This window comes from Camelus dromedarius, chromosome 6 (genome assembly GCF_036321535.1).
Source record: "Camelus dromedarius isolate mCamDro1 chromosome 6, mCamDro1.pat, whole genome shotgun sequence".
Classification (NCBI taxonomy): domain Eukaryota; kingdom Metazoa; phylum Chordata; class Mammalia; order Artiodactyla; family Camelidae; genus Camelus; species Camelus dromedarius.
Genome location: NC_087441.1, coordinates 69873511 through 69886888, shown reverse-complemented (window position 1 = coordinate 69886888; position 13378 = coordinate 69873511). Strand labels below are relative to the sequence as shown.

General features: G+C 37.9%; 1 long non-coding RNA gene across 1 annotated transcript in view; it reads left to right on the top strand.

Moving 5' to 3' along the window:
* The window catches only part of LOC135321603 (uncharacterized), a 237960-nt gene that overhangs the window by 73926 nt on the left and 150656 nt on the right, over positions 1-13378 (top strand). The window lies entirely within an intron of this gene.

Genomic DNA, 13378 nt, shown 5'->3' with positions numbered 1-13378 from the left:
TGATTTACTTTATAACTGGAAAGTTGTACCACTTAATCTCCCTCATGTATTTAATTGATCTCTCTTTTCCCTTCTGCTCTGGTAACCGCCAGGTTGTTCTCTGTATCAGAGTCTGTATGAATCTGTTTCTGTTTTGTTGTATTTGCCTGTTTGTTTTATGTTTTAGAGTCCACATATAAGTGAAATCATACAGTATCTGTCTTTCTCTAACTAATTTCACTTCGTATAATACTCTCAAGTTCTATCTATGTTGTCACAAACAGCAAGATCTCATTCTTTTTCATGGCTGAGTAACATTCCATTGTGTGTGTGTATATGTACATATATCTCATATTATTTTAAAGGTTATACTCCATTTATAGTTATGAAATATTGGCTATATTCCCTGTGTTGTACAATATATCCTCGTAGCTTATTTATTTTATATATAATCATTTGTACCCTTAGCCCCCTCCCTCTCTCTTGCCCCTCCCCTTTCCCTCTCCCAACTGGTAACCACTAGTTTGTTCTCTATATCTGTGAGTCTGTTTCTTTTTTTGTTACATTCACTACTTTGCATTATTTTTTAGATTCCTTATATAAGTGATATCATACAATATGTGAGGTTTTCCTTACTCTTCAGTTTTTTGGAATAGTTGAGAATGATAGGTGTTAACTTTTCTCTAAATGTTTGATGGAATTCACCTGTGAACCTGTCTGGCCTTGGGATTTTGTTATTTTTTTTTTTTTAATAACTGATTTAATTTTTATTAGTGGTAGTTGGTCTGCTCATATTCTCTATTTCCTCTTGGTTGACTTTTAAGAGATTCTAGGCTTCTAGGAATTTATTCATTTCTTATAGTTTTCCTATTTTATTAGTAATCTCTGTGATCCTTTGTATTTCTGTGGTTTTGTAACTCTTTTTTCATTTCTGAATTTATTTATATATGTGCTCTCTCTCTTTTTGGATGAATGTGGCTGAAGTTTTATCAATTTTGTTTATCTTTTTAAAGAAACAGCTCTTCTTTTTCTTTTATTTTCTGTTGCTTCTTAGTGTCTGTTTCACTTGTTTTGGCTCTGATCTTCAGTATTTTTCTTTTTATAATAATATTGAGTTTCATTTGTTCTTCTTTTTCTAGCTTCTTTATGTGCAGGGTTAGTTTGTTTATTTGAAATTTCTCTTGTTTGCTGAAGTAGGCTTGTACCACTAGAAACTTCCCTGAAGAATTACTTTTCCCTGCATTCCATAGATTTCGTATGGTTGTATTTCCATTTTTGTTTCCAGGGGTTTTAAAGTTTCTTCTTTGATTTCTTAAGTGGCCCATTGGTTGTTTAGTAGCATATTGATTAGACGCCACATGTTTGTGTTTTTTTTTTTGCAGCTCTTTTTTCTTTTAGTTGAGTCTAGTCTCATACCTTTGTGGTAACTAAAGATGTTGGATGGGATTTTGGTCTTCTTAAATTTACTGAGACCTGTTTTGTGGCCCAGCATGTGACCTATACTAGAGAAAGTTCCATGTGTACTGCTCTTTTTGATTGGCCTATTCTATATAAATTGATTAATTCCATCTGGCCTAATATGTCATTTAAGGGCAGTGTTTCCATGTTGATTTTCTGTCCAGATGTTCTAATATCCGATTACTGAAGAAGTGAGGTATTAAAGTCCTTTACTATTAATGTGTTACTGTCAATTTCTCCTTTTATGTTTATTGATTATTGCTTTATATACTCAAGTGTTACTGTGTTGGGTGCATAGATACTGACAGTAGTTGTATCTTCTTGGATTGGGTCCTTTATTATTATATAATGCCCTTTTTTGTGTCTTGTTGCAGTCTTTGTTTTAGGGTTTGTTCTGTCTGATGTAAGTGTTGCTACCCTGGCTTTCTTTTTGTTTCCATTTGCATAGAACAACTTTTTCCATTCCCTCACTTTCAGTCTGTGTGTGTCTTTAGATCTGAAGTGAGTCTCTTGTAGGCAACATATATATGGGTCTTGCTTTGCATCCATTTAGCCACTTTATGTCTTTTGATTGGAACATTTAGCCATTTAAATTTAAGGTGATTATCAATAGTTATGTACTTATTGCCATTTTGTTAATTGTTTTTTGATTGTTTTTGTAGTTATTTTTTGTTCTTATCTTCTTCTTTTGCTTTCTTCCCTTGTGGTTTGATAACTATTTTTAGTGCTATGTTTGAATTTCTTTCTCTTTTTTTGTTTGTATCTACTGTAGATATTTGCTTTGTGGTTACCATGAGGTTTATGTATAGCAATGCATATATAGAGAGATTATATATTGATTATTTTATATATGATTATTTAAATTGTTGATCTTTTAAGTTCAAATGAAGTTTAATGTTTTAACCCTCCATTTTTACTACCTCCACATTTAATGTTTTGACATCATATTTTACATCCTTTTGTGTGTGTATTCCTTAACTACTTATTGTGGATATAGATGATTTTACTACTTTTGTCTTTTAACCTTCCTACTGGATTCATAAGTGATTGATCTACTACTGTTACTGTGTATTTGTCTTTACCAATGAGATTTTTCTTTTTGTAAATTTCTAGTTGTAGTCTTTTCTGCTTGGAAAAGTCCCTTTAACGTTCCTTGTTAGGCTGGTTTTGTGGTGATAAACTCTTTCAGCCTCACTTGTGTGTAAAACTCTGGATATCTCTTTCAAATCTGAATGATAGCCTTGCCAGGTAGAGTATCTTGGTTGTCCTTTCATCTCTTTAAAGATATTGTGCAACTCCTTTCTGGTCTGCCGAGTTTCTGCTGAATAGTCAGTGTATAATCTTAACGAGAGTTCCCTTGTAGATAACTAGTTACTTTTCTCTTTCTGCTTTTAATATTCTCTCTTTATCTTTAATTTTTGCTATTTTAATTACAATATGTCTTGTTTGGAACTCTGTGTTTTTGGACCTGTATGTGTATTTCCTTTCCCAGGTTAGGGAATTTTTCAGCTATTATGTCTTCAGATATTTTCTCTGCCACTTTCTCTTTCTTCTCTTTCTGGAACCCATATAATGTGAATGTTAGTATGTTTGAAGTTGTCCCAGATGTCTCTTAAACTATCCTCATTTAAAAAAATTCTTTCTTCTTTTTCTGTTCAGCTTGAGTCAATTCTACTATTCTGTCTTCTGATTAATTGATCTGGTCCTTATTGTCTTCTAATCTACTGTTGATTTCTTTGAGTGTATTTTAAAATTTCAGTTATTGTATTCTTTTTTTTTTAACATTTTTTTATTGATTTATAATCACTTTACAATGTTGTGTCAAATTCCAGTGTAGAGCATAATTTTTCAGTTATACATGAACATATATATATTCATTGTCACTGTTTTTTCTCTGTGAGCTACCAAAAAATCTTGTATATATTTCTCTGTGCTATACAAGAATAAATGAATGGGACCTAATGAAACTTACAAGCTTCTGCACAGCAAAGGAAACTGTAAGTAAAACAAAAAGACAACCTACGGAATGGGAGAAAATTTTTGCAAATGAAACCGACAAAGGCTTGATCTCCAGAATATATAAGCAGCTCATACGACTTAACAAGAAAAAGCAAACAACCCAATCCAAAAATGGGCAGAAGACCTAAACAAGCAATTCTCCAAGGAAGACATACAAATGATCAATAGGCACATGAAAAAAATGCTCAATATCACTAATTATCAGAGAAATGCAAATCAAAACTACAATGAGGTATCACCTCACACCAGTCAGAATGGCCATCATTCAAAAGTCCACAAATGACAAATGCTGTGGAGAAAAGGGAACCCTCCTACACTGCTGGTGGGAATGCAGGTTGGTGCAGCCACTGTGGAAAACAGTATGGAGATTCCTCAAAAGACTAGGAACAGACCTACCATATGACCCAGGAATCCCGCTCCTGGGCATCTATCCAGAAGGAACCCTACTCCAAAATGACACCTGAACCCCAGTGTTCATAGCAGCACTATTTACAATAGCCAAGACATGGAAACAGCCTAAATGTCCATCAACAGATGACTGGATAAAGAAGAGGTGGTATATTTATACAATGGAACACTATTCAGCCATAAAAACCAACAACATAATGCCATTTGCAGCAACATGGATGTTCCTGGAGAATGTCATTCTAAGTGAAGTAAGCCAGAAAGATAAAGAAAAATAACATATGAGATCACTCATATGTGGAATCTAAAAAAAATACAAACAAAACATAAATACAAAACAGAAACAGACTCATAGACATAGAATATAAACTTGTGGTTGCCAAGCGGGCAGGGGGTGGGAAGGGATAGACTGGGATTTCAAAATGTAGAATCAGTTATTGTATTCTTTACCACTGTTTGGTTCTTCTTTATATTTTCTAACTCTGTTAGAAAATTCTAACTTCCACTGTGTTCACCCAATCTTCTCTCAAGTTTTTTTGAGCTGCTTTATGATCATTAGTTCTTTATCAGGTAGATTGCTATCTCTGCTTTACTTAGTTCTTTTTCTGGGGCTTTACCTTGTTCCTTTGTTTAGAAAACTTTCTTCTGTCACCTTATTTTATGTAACTTGCTGTTTTTATTTCTATGTATCTGGTAGCTTAGTTATGTTTCCTGATCTTGGTGAAGTGGCTTTATGTTGGAGATGTCCTATGGGATCCAGCAGTACCCCAATTTTGACTGCTTAAACTCTTCTGCTAAAAATTCCAAAATGGTACTTTCCAATGTCCTTGTGGTAGAATGAGCTTCCCCAAATGGCTGCTGCCAGAGTCCTTTTCCTCAGAGTGAGTCCAGTGCCCCTTGCCTCTCAAGGAGGGTCTCCAAGATCAGCAGATGGGTCTGACACAGGCTCCGTTCAAAGTATTGCTTCTGCCTTGAGTCCCAGAGCATGCCAGATTTGTGTGCACCCTTTAAGAATGGAGTATCCATATCCCATAGTCCTTTGGCTCTTCTGAAAGTAAGCTCCACTGGCCTTCAAAGTTGGATATTCTGGAAGCCTGTCTTCCAGTGAAGGACCTCTGGGCTGGGGAGCCTGATGTGGTCCTTGTACCCCTTGCTTTTTGGGGGGAACATTTGCAATTGAAATTGTTCTCCCATTTATGGGTCTCCCATCCAGGGATGTGGGTCTTGACTATACCATGTCTCCACCCCTCCAGCCCATCTCATTGTGTTTCCTTATTTATATCTTTGGCTGTAGAAGATCTTTTCTGCTACTCTTCAGGTTGTTCCAATTGATAGTTCCTCTGTAAATAGTTGTGCTGTTGGTTTGCCCAGGGGAGGAGGTGAGCTCAGGGTCTTCTTACTCTGCCGACTTAACCACTCCTTATATTTCTACTTTTAATAGCTAGAAAATACATGTTGCTTCTAGATGTTACAGTCACAGCTTTGGTTTAAACAGGGCAATATTTGTGGCTATTATTCAAGTGTGTATGAGACTAGATGGATATCCACATTCAAGAATATTCAATTACTCTTGTCTTCAGAAAAGTGACAAGGCACTGACTATAACTGGTGACTTGATTTTATCTTTTCTTATTTTACATGTAGAAAAAAATGTGTGTATTTGTCTTTAGAATAAATATAATACACTGGGCATAAAGATATTTTTTTCCTAAAATAAGGCTTTGAAGGAATTAAGAGAATATTTGCCTTCAAGCTACAAACTACTTTTAAATGTTTCCAGACTAGCAAATATTCAAGTTGAAAGATGTGAGATTTGAAATATTAAAAATACTACTATTCATGGGAGGAATGCCACAGACATTAGCCTTGAAAGTTTGTTTCATTGAAAAAATTATTTACTGAACACGTATTTTATGTAAGAGAGTGTGCTGTTTTATGAGGTATATAGGTGAAGAAGAACTCATCTGTTCTGAGGAAATTTCTAGCAAGTAGGGGGTGAGGATAAGACAAAGATAAAAGAAAATGTGAATTAGAACAGATAAGGTGCTACAGAGAATCAAAGGTGGAAGAGATCACATTTGTACCAGGAATATCAGAAAAATATTTCATGTGTTGCCATTGAAGGAGGTGAGATTTTGATAGACAACTATTTAGTGAGGTAGCACTGGGGAGGTGTGGAGTGGATTTGAGGAATAGCATCTGGTACAGGCTGACTGAAGGACAGAATATGCGATTTGCAATGATGTGATCAGAGTTTTAATATAAACTTGAGAATTTTGAATTTAATTTAGAAAGAAAAAATGAAATTTATAATTAATAAATGCCTGTTATAAGCCAGGCTCTATACTGGTTATTTTTTTTTATAATAACCCTTCTCATTATTATCACCATTTAATGGATTAAGATTCTGGGCATAGGGAAATGAGGTAGTTTAATTAAAGTGACAATTTTGTAGTCAAAGTGATTAAAGGAAGAAGAAATAAAGACATAGCATATTTCATCAAAGCTCAAGTGCCATCATTCAAAACACATATTTTATGTCTTAGTGAGATTGGGAAAAATGCCATCAAATTAAACAGACATACTATTGATTATAATATACACCATAATTTTAGAAATGGTAAAATATTTTTTATTTAAAAGAATATGTTTTTGAATTGAGGAGAAATTTATTTTCAAGAAAACAAGGGGAAAAGGGAAGGCTAGTCAACCCAAGTACAACACAAGAAGAGTAAACCATGAGCAAAGACCTCCTCATTGTAACAACAGTATGATAGCTTTGTAGAGTGTTTGTGTGCTTCTGTAGAGTATCTTACAACTGTCAAAGTGTATTCACATGCATTATTTCACTTGAGCCTCATGAAAACTCTCTTTCTATTACTGTTTCTATTTGAAAACATGAAAAAGTTGTCTGGTGTTCTAGTTTTCAAGAAAATTGCACACAATATAACCTAAAATATATTTTTATTATAAAAATTATATACTGTTTTACAAAAAAATGTATAACAAGGTAGAAAGATGACAACTGTTAGTCATAGCTCTGATCAGGGTAGGAGGTAGAAAGAGAACAAGAATTTCACTTTGTAGAATTTCACATTGTTTGAGATTTTTTAAAATAAACATGTATTATTTAAAATCAAAATGCCATTTGCAGCAACATGGATGCTCCTGGAGAATGTCATTCTAAGTGAAGTAAGCCAGAAAGAAAAAGCAAAATACCATATGAGATCGCTCATATGTGGAATCTAAAAAACAAACAAAAAACAAAAACAACAACAACAACAAAAAAAACAAAGCATAAATACAGAACAGAAATAGACTCATAGACATAGAATACAGACTTGTGGTTGCCAAGGGGTGGGGGGTGGGAAGAGGTAGACTGGGATTTCAAAATGTAGAATAGATAAACAAGATTATACTGTATAGCACAGGGAAATATATACAAGATCTTATGGTAGCTCACAGAGAAAGGAATGTGACAATGAATATATATATGTTCATGTATAATTGAAAAATTGTGCTCTACAAATTGAAAAATTTGACACAACATTGTAAAATGATTATAAATCAATAAAAATGTTAAAAAAAATCAAATGTAAATTTTTCAAAATGAAAGAAAATAATGCAAAACAATGAAGACTTGAAGGCCCGCAGAGTTTCTATGATCTGACTAAGGTCACACTGATCGTAGTGAGAGAGTGGGGCCACTCTCAGGCCGGGAGAACCAGTCTTACCAGCTTACCATTGTGCAGACATCGGGGAGTCCAGCAATGGCCTATTCATCCAACAGAGCACAGGAAAGGGGGCATGGACAGCCATTTGATTGGAAATCTGTCCTTAAAATGGAACTGATACTTGGAAAATTACGCTGGATGATCTGCCGGCTTCATCAAATCGGCATTTTAATGCAGCGGAAATAAATAAATGTGGGTATAATGGGCAGCTTTGAAAAAGAAAATACTTATTCAGGGCTCCATAGGACGTATGTGGCTAAAGGTGTTGAAAAAGAAAGAATGATCCTGTCTACCTAGCCCAGGGGGTAGGAATAGATATTCACTGACAAGTGTGAATGAAAGCTAAAGAATCAGGACCCTCTTAGGGCAGTCTTAGCAAGATGTCGTATTCAAAAAAACACTCCTGAGATTTCTCAAAAATCTTTGAAAAGCTATTGAAATGTGCCCTAAAGCCTAGTGAAAAGATTTTGGTGTATTCCATTCACCACATAGAAAATGATCTTAAAATACTTTCTCCATTCATCTCACGATGTCTCATTATTGTTTGGCAGCGACTTCAGCCCCCCAAAATCCTTTCTCAAAGCTCCCTAGTGTCCCCTTTACAAACTCAATTCATACTAGCCCTTCTTCTTTTCAACTCCTTCCATCTTGCTGGTTTATTTTCTTCCACTGGAGTGGTTACTCAGCCACAACACACCAACAAGTGAGGGAACTATGTTCTGAAACTTCCTTGGAAAGGAAGCTTCCTTGGAAAGAAGACTCTGAATACTTAAGTCATCAGAATATAATTGAGGTCCCTTGTGAGCCAGGGTCTGGGTCATATCGCTGTCAAAGAAACAGCAGTCTGACTCTAGAAGCCAAGACAAATACTGTTGCTCTTTAAGGGTTTCTAAGGAGCATAGTGCAAAGGTCTCATGCAACGCATTATGTAGAAGGCCTCCTAAAATAGTTCTAACATCTCTCTCCCTATCAGTGTATCCCACTTGAGGCAAATGTGAGGAATCCCCAAGTAGGGGAAGTCATCAGATGACCACTAGGGGGAGCATACTGGAGCGTGAGAGTAGTTTGTGATTTGTCTGATAAAGGGGTCATTCTTAGTGTTCTTTCACTCATTCAATCAAAAAGTGTTCATTAAGCCCCAGCTAGAGGCTGGGCGCTGTGATAGGGACTAGGGACACTATAGTGAATTCCAGACTTATAGTCTGTCAGGAAAACAGACATCCAACATTGGAACTGTAATGAGTGTTATAATATCTTACACATATCGAATGCTCACTTTGTGCCAGATCTTATGCTAAAAGCTGTACATTTAATCTTCATGTAATTGTCTAATATTTTCTAGAAACTAATATGATAAATACCATTATTATCTCCATTCTACCAGTGGAGAAGCTGGATGTTACACAGTAACAACTTACCTAAGGTCACACATTTAATAAATATTGGAGCCAGGATCTAAAACTAAGTTTATCTAACTTCTGGCCTGAAGTTCTTAGCCAGTTTTTAAGCACTGGTGCTTTCTAGGAGGGAGAGAGAAGACAGAGAACAAAAAATGGTGCCATTGTGGAAAGAAACTAAGAAGTTTCTGTCCCTACCATCCAGAATTTGGGCTGAACTCAGGGAATGAAGAGAACAGAATGCAGAGAGGGAGACCCTTTGGAGCTGGGTCCCAGGGCACTTGGCTGAAGATCTGGCAACCAGCAGCTTGGCCCATAACCTGAGAAGCAAGGCCAGGGGCATGGGCTTCAGTGAAGGGAGGCCTACTCTGGGGAGGGATCCTATATGAATAAGCTTTTAAAAGACTAGCATTTGGTTGGATTCTCAACTCCTCTCTGAGAGGCAGTAAACTCAGCAAAGCTTACTGCCGATGAAACCAGCTCTGGCCTCAAATGGTCCTGGTGTAAAGTTACAGCTCAGGAGCTGTGTGGCTCTGGCTAAGGACTTAACTTTTCTGTGCCTCAGTTTACTTATGTGTAAGATGAGTAATTTCAGGCTTCAGATGAGTAAGTCTATGGTAGTTATAAAGATTATACTAAGTTCTTTATAAAAATTGGTTAGTCCAGTAACAGAGACAGAGTACGCCTGCAATCAACGATGGGGATAAATATCACGGGCTGTTTGCAGGGTTAATGCTCACGATGTTATTTTCTATGAACCAAATTACCTTCTAGGGCTTTGTTTTTAAGAGTGCATACAAATAGAGTCTGTTGGACTGCCCAGTATGCAATGCGTGTTGGCATACTAGATGGGGCATTATTAATTTTTATTATTATTTTCACCATTACCTATAGTTGACTTTTAAAGGGGAACTTACCATGTCAGACAGTGCGCTAGGGAACTTACATACACAGTGGCTTTTCATCCTCACAGCAGACCTGTGAGGTGGACACTATTATTAATCCTTCTCTGGGGACAAGGACTGAGTGAGGCTCTGAGACCTAAGTGACTTACCCAAGGCCACATACTGGTAGAGTTTGGTTCCAGGTTTTGAGCTCAGTTCTGTCTTCTGTGCTTGAAAGGAGATCTTTTGACGGGGGTGTGCTGCTCTCTCAGGTGGGCAGCGTGGCAGTCAGGACTTCTCCTTCCTCTACACACCTGTGGCTTCCCTCCTGACCCCCTGGTTAGGAGCCGCCTCTTGGTACGCGTCCAGGTCTCGCAGAGGACAGGCTCACCTGCAGGCAGGAGAGGGAGGCAGGCCTGCTCCAGGAGGGCTGGGGGCTCTCAGTGTGTGTGCGAAGCATTTCATGCTCGGTGGCCCATCTACAGCCTTTCAACTTGCCTCTGGGCCTCCGAGGTGAAGTATTAGGAAAGGATGAATGTCCCGGGATCAGCAAAGCTTGGGGAAATTCAGAGCTTTTCATGGAGTGAGAGCTGCCAGCCGCTCAGGCTCCATTCCTTCCTGGAACGTCGTCTTTCTTTCTTCTTTTGGATACTCTGTCTGACTGGGATTATCACGTTCTGATTTTCTTGGAGTGCCTCAGAGCTCGGTGGGAAATGCAAAGCTGGTGTGAACGTTCTTCCCCTGCTCGGGGATTTGGAGCCTTATTACTGTATGGTTTTAGCTTTCCATGATTTGTTTTTTAATATTGTGTTCTACATCGAGCTATGGAAAGTGTAATGCTATCGTTTTGCTTTCCTGAGATTTCCTTCAGATCTGTTATTGTTTATAATTTTAAACTTATTCTATTTCCCAAAAAATGCCTTTGAAGGGGTTTCCAATATGAAAATGTATAATATAGTGGAATTATAAACAAACGTTTAAATACAGATCTGAAATAGAAGGTGGTAAATAGATGTAGTGATCATCCGGGGTGAGCAAATTCATATCTGAGATTTAAATTTAGCTTTGAGCTTCTTGGAAATCAAGGTAAGGGTGACATAATGGATTTTTCAGTCTTTTTGAACTGAAAAAAGGAAGTATACCATTGTTCTTGTAGAAGAGAATTCTTGGACCAAGTTCTAGTAGGAGAAATGTGTAAGCTTATGTGTTAGATAAATGTATGAGGGTATAGATACATATTACACACACACACACACACACACACACACACACACGTACAGATATGCAAACATAAACGTGTGTGTGTCAGTCCTTGTGTGTGTATATGTACATATTGTGGTACCCCGGCCTATTCTCTGGAATTTGTGAATATGTTAGATTAAGGGAATTAGGTTGCAGATGGAATGAAGGTTGCTAATCACTTTAGAATGGGGAGATTATCTGTTTTTTCTGGGTTGGTCCAATGTAATCATGAGGGTCCTTAGACGTGGAAAAGGGAAGCAGAAGAGGTCAGAGAGGTACAGTATGAGAAGGACTCAATTCACTGTTGTGGCTTTAAAGATGGTGAGAGAAGACCATGGGCCAAGGCAGTCCCCAGAAACTGGAAAAGGCAAGGGCATGGATTCTCCCATAGAGCTTCCAGAAAGAAACACAGCCCTGTCAACACCTTGATTTTAGCCCCAAGAGACCTATGTCAGGCTTCTGACCTACACAACCAAAATATAATAGGTTTATGTTAAATCACTACATTTATAGTAATTTATTTCAGTGGCAATAGAAAACTAACACACACATGCAGATACTTACACAGACAAAAATAAAACAAGGAGAAGAGCAGAAAAAGAGGAGAGAGAAGAAAAGGAAAAGAGATCAGTGAAGCTGTTTCTATAGGGAATTAAAATAATGCCTTCTAGTTACCTTGATTGCAAAAATACAACTTAGTCCTCATAGACAGTTAATTTATTGACTCTTGGGTGTCTAGTAAGGTTTTTAACTTTAGTCCAGACCGCATTAAAATTCTTGATTTTATTCCTTCTTCAAAACTTGTTCCCGACGATGATGTGCTGTGACTTCTCCCAAGTCCTGAGAGCCGACTTGGGACCATCTCTCATTCACTGACGTCATGTCTGTAGAATGAATTAGTCAGTGGTGGGAGTATTCATATCCTGAAATCAAATACAAATCAGGGATATTTCCTCCAAAGAGCTGGTTGTTATACATTTGTCAGTGTACCACTGCTTTCACAGACTTAAACCATCAGTAAATGATGTGACCACCTAGTTGCTAAATATCTAGCACTCATCTTTGATCCCTCTTCCCCTTATGGCCTATATCTAACCAGTTATCTAGTCCTGCCCCCTCCTACCTCCAAATCATATCCACCTTTTTCTATCTCCATGGTAGCTCTAGTCTAAGCTACCAGCTATCTTTCCTGAACCATTGCAATGGGCTTGGAATGAACCTCCTGGATTCTACTGTAGTCCCTCTACCATCTTTTAAAATATAGATCACATCATGCCACTTCACTGCTTCAGACCCTCCACTACCCTTAGAGTTAAATCCAAGTTCCTTAACTCAGCCGAACTTTCCAGTTTTATTTTGTCTTCTCTCCAACCTGTGTCCTGGCCACCTTGCTCTTTCTGTTCTCAATTCACCAAGCCCACGGCTGTCTTGAGGCCTTTGTCATAGTCTGTCCATGACTGTCCATCTCTTTCTCCCAGTTCATTGTGTGGCTGCCTCCTTCCCATCACTCCTGACTCAGCTCAAATGTCCCCACCTCAGTGAGACTTTTCCGACCACCCAACCTAAAGAAATCTTTAGCATTCCTGTAACATCACCCCGTATCATTTCCATCTTAGCACCTGTTTCTACCTACCGTTTCTTTGTTAATTTATAGTTCCTGGCACACAGTAGATTCTTAACAAATTGCTTGTTGAAAGAATGAATTAACTTAGTGTTTAAAATATTGGCTAGAAATATATTCCATAGACAGCTTCTTTCCTGTCTGGGGCCTAGTGGCAGTGGGTGGCTAGTAAAAACTGTCAACCCTGGCCTGGGATAGGAAGGTAGAAAATGGTTGGAGTAGCAGAAATGTAAGTTAGAAAGCCCAATGGCCAAGGGAGCTTGGCTGAGGATATTGCAGCTTTGGTAAAAGATGTCTAAGTGTCAGACATCAGGATGGGGGTGGTGGCTAAGACGTGCCAATCTGTAAGCAAGAAAGGCATGGAGGCCAAATGGCCCGGGTCAGTCCTGGTCCAGACAGGCAGAGGGCCAGCACCAGGGGTCAGGCAATCCTTTCCACGTCTATCAGATGTGCCTACCTGTCCTGAACTCTTTCCAGAGCCCTCCTTCTGGCCTGACTGCCACCCTAAAGGCCTAACACTCACATATCAGTTATCACAACTGAATTTTCCCCTGAGAGAAGTTCCAGGAGAGAGACATCAGTTAAACACTACCAGAGTTCATGGCTCTTCCAAATAGAGTGATGTTTGTGCTCATTCAC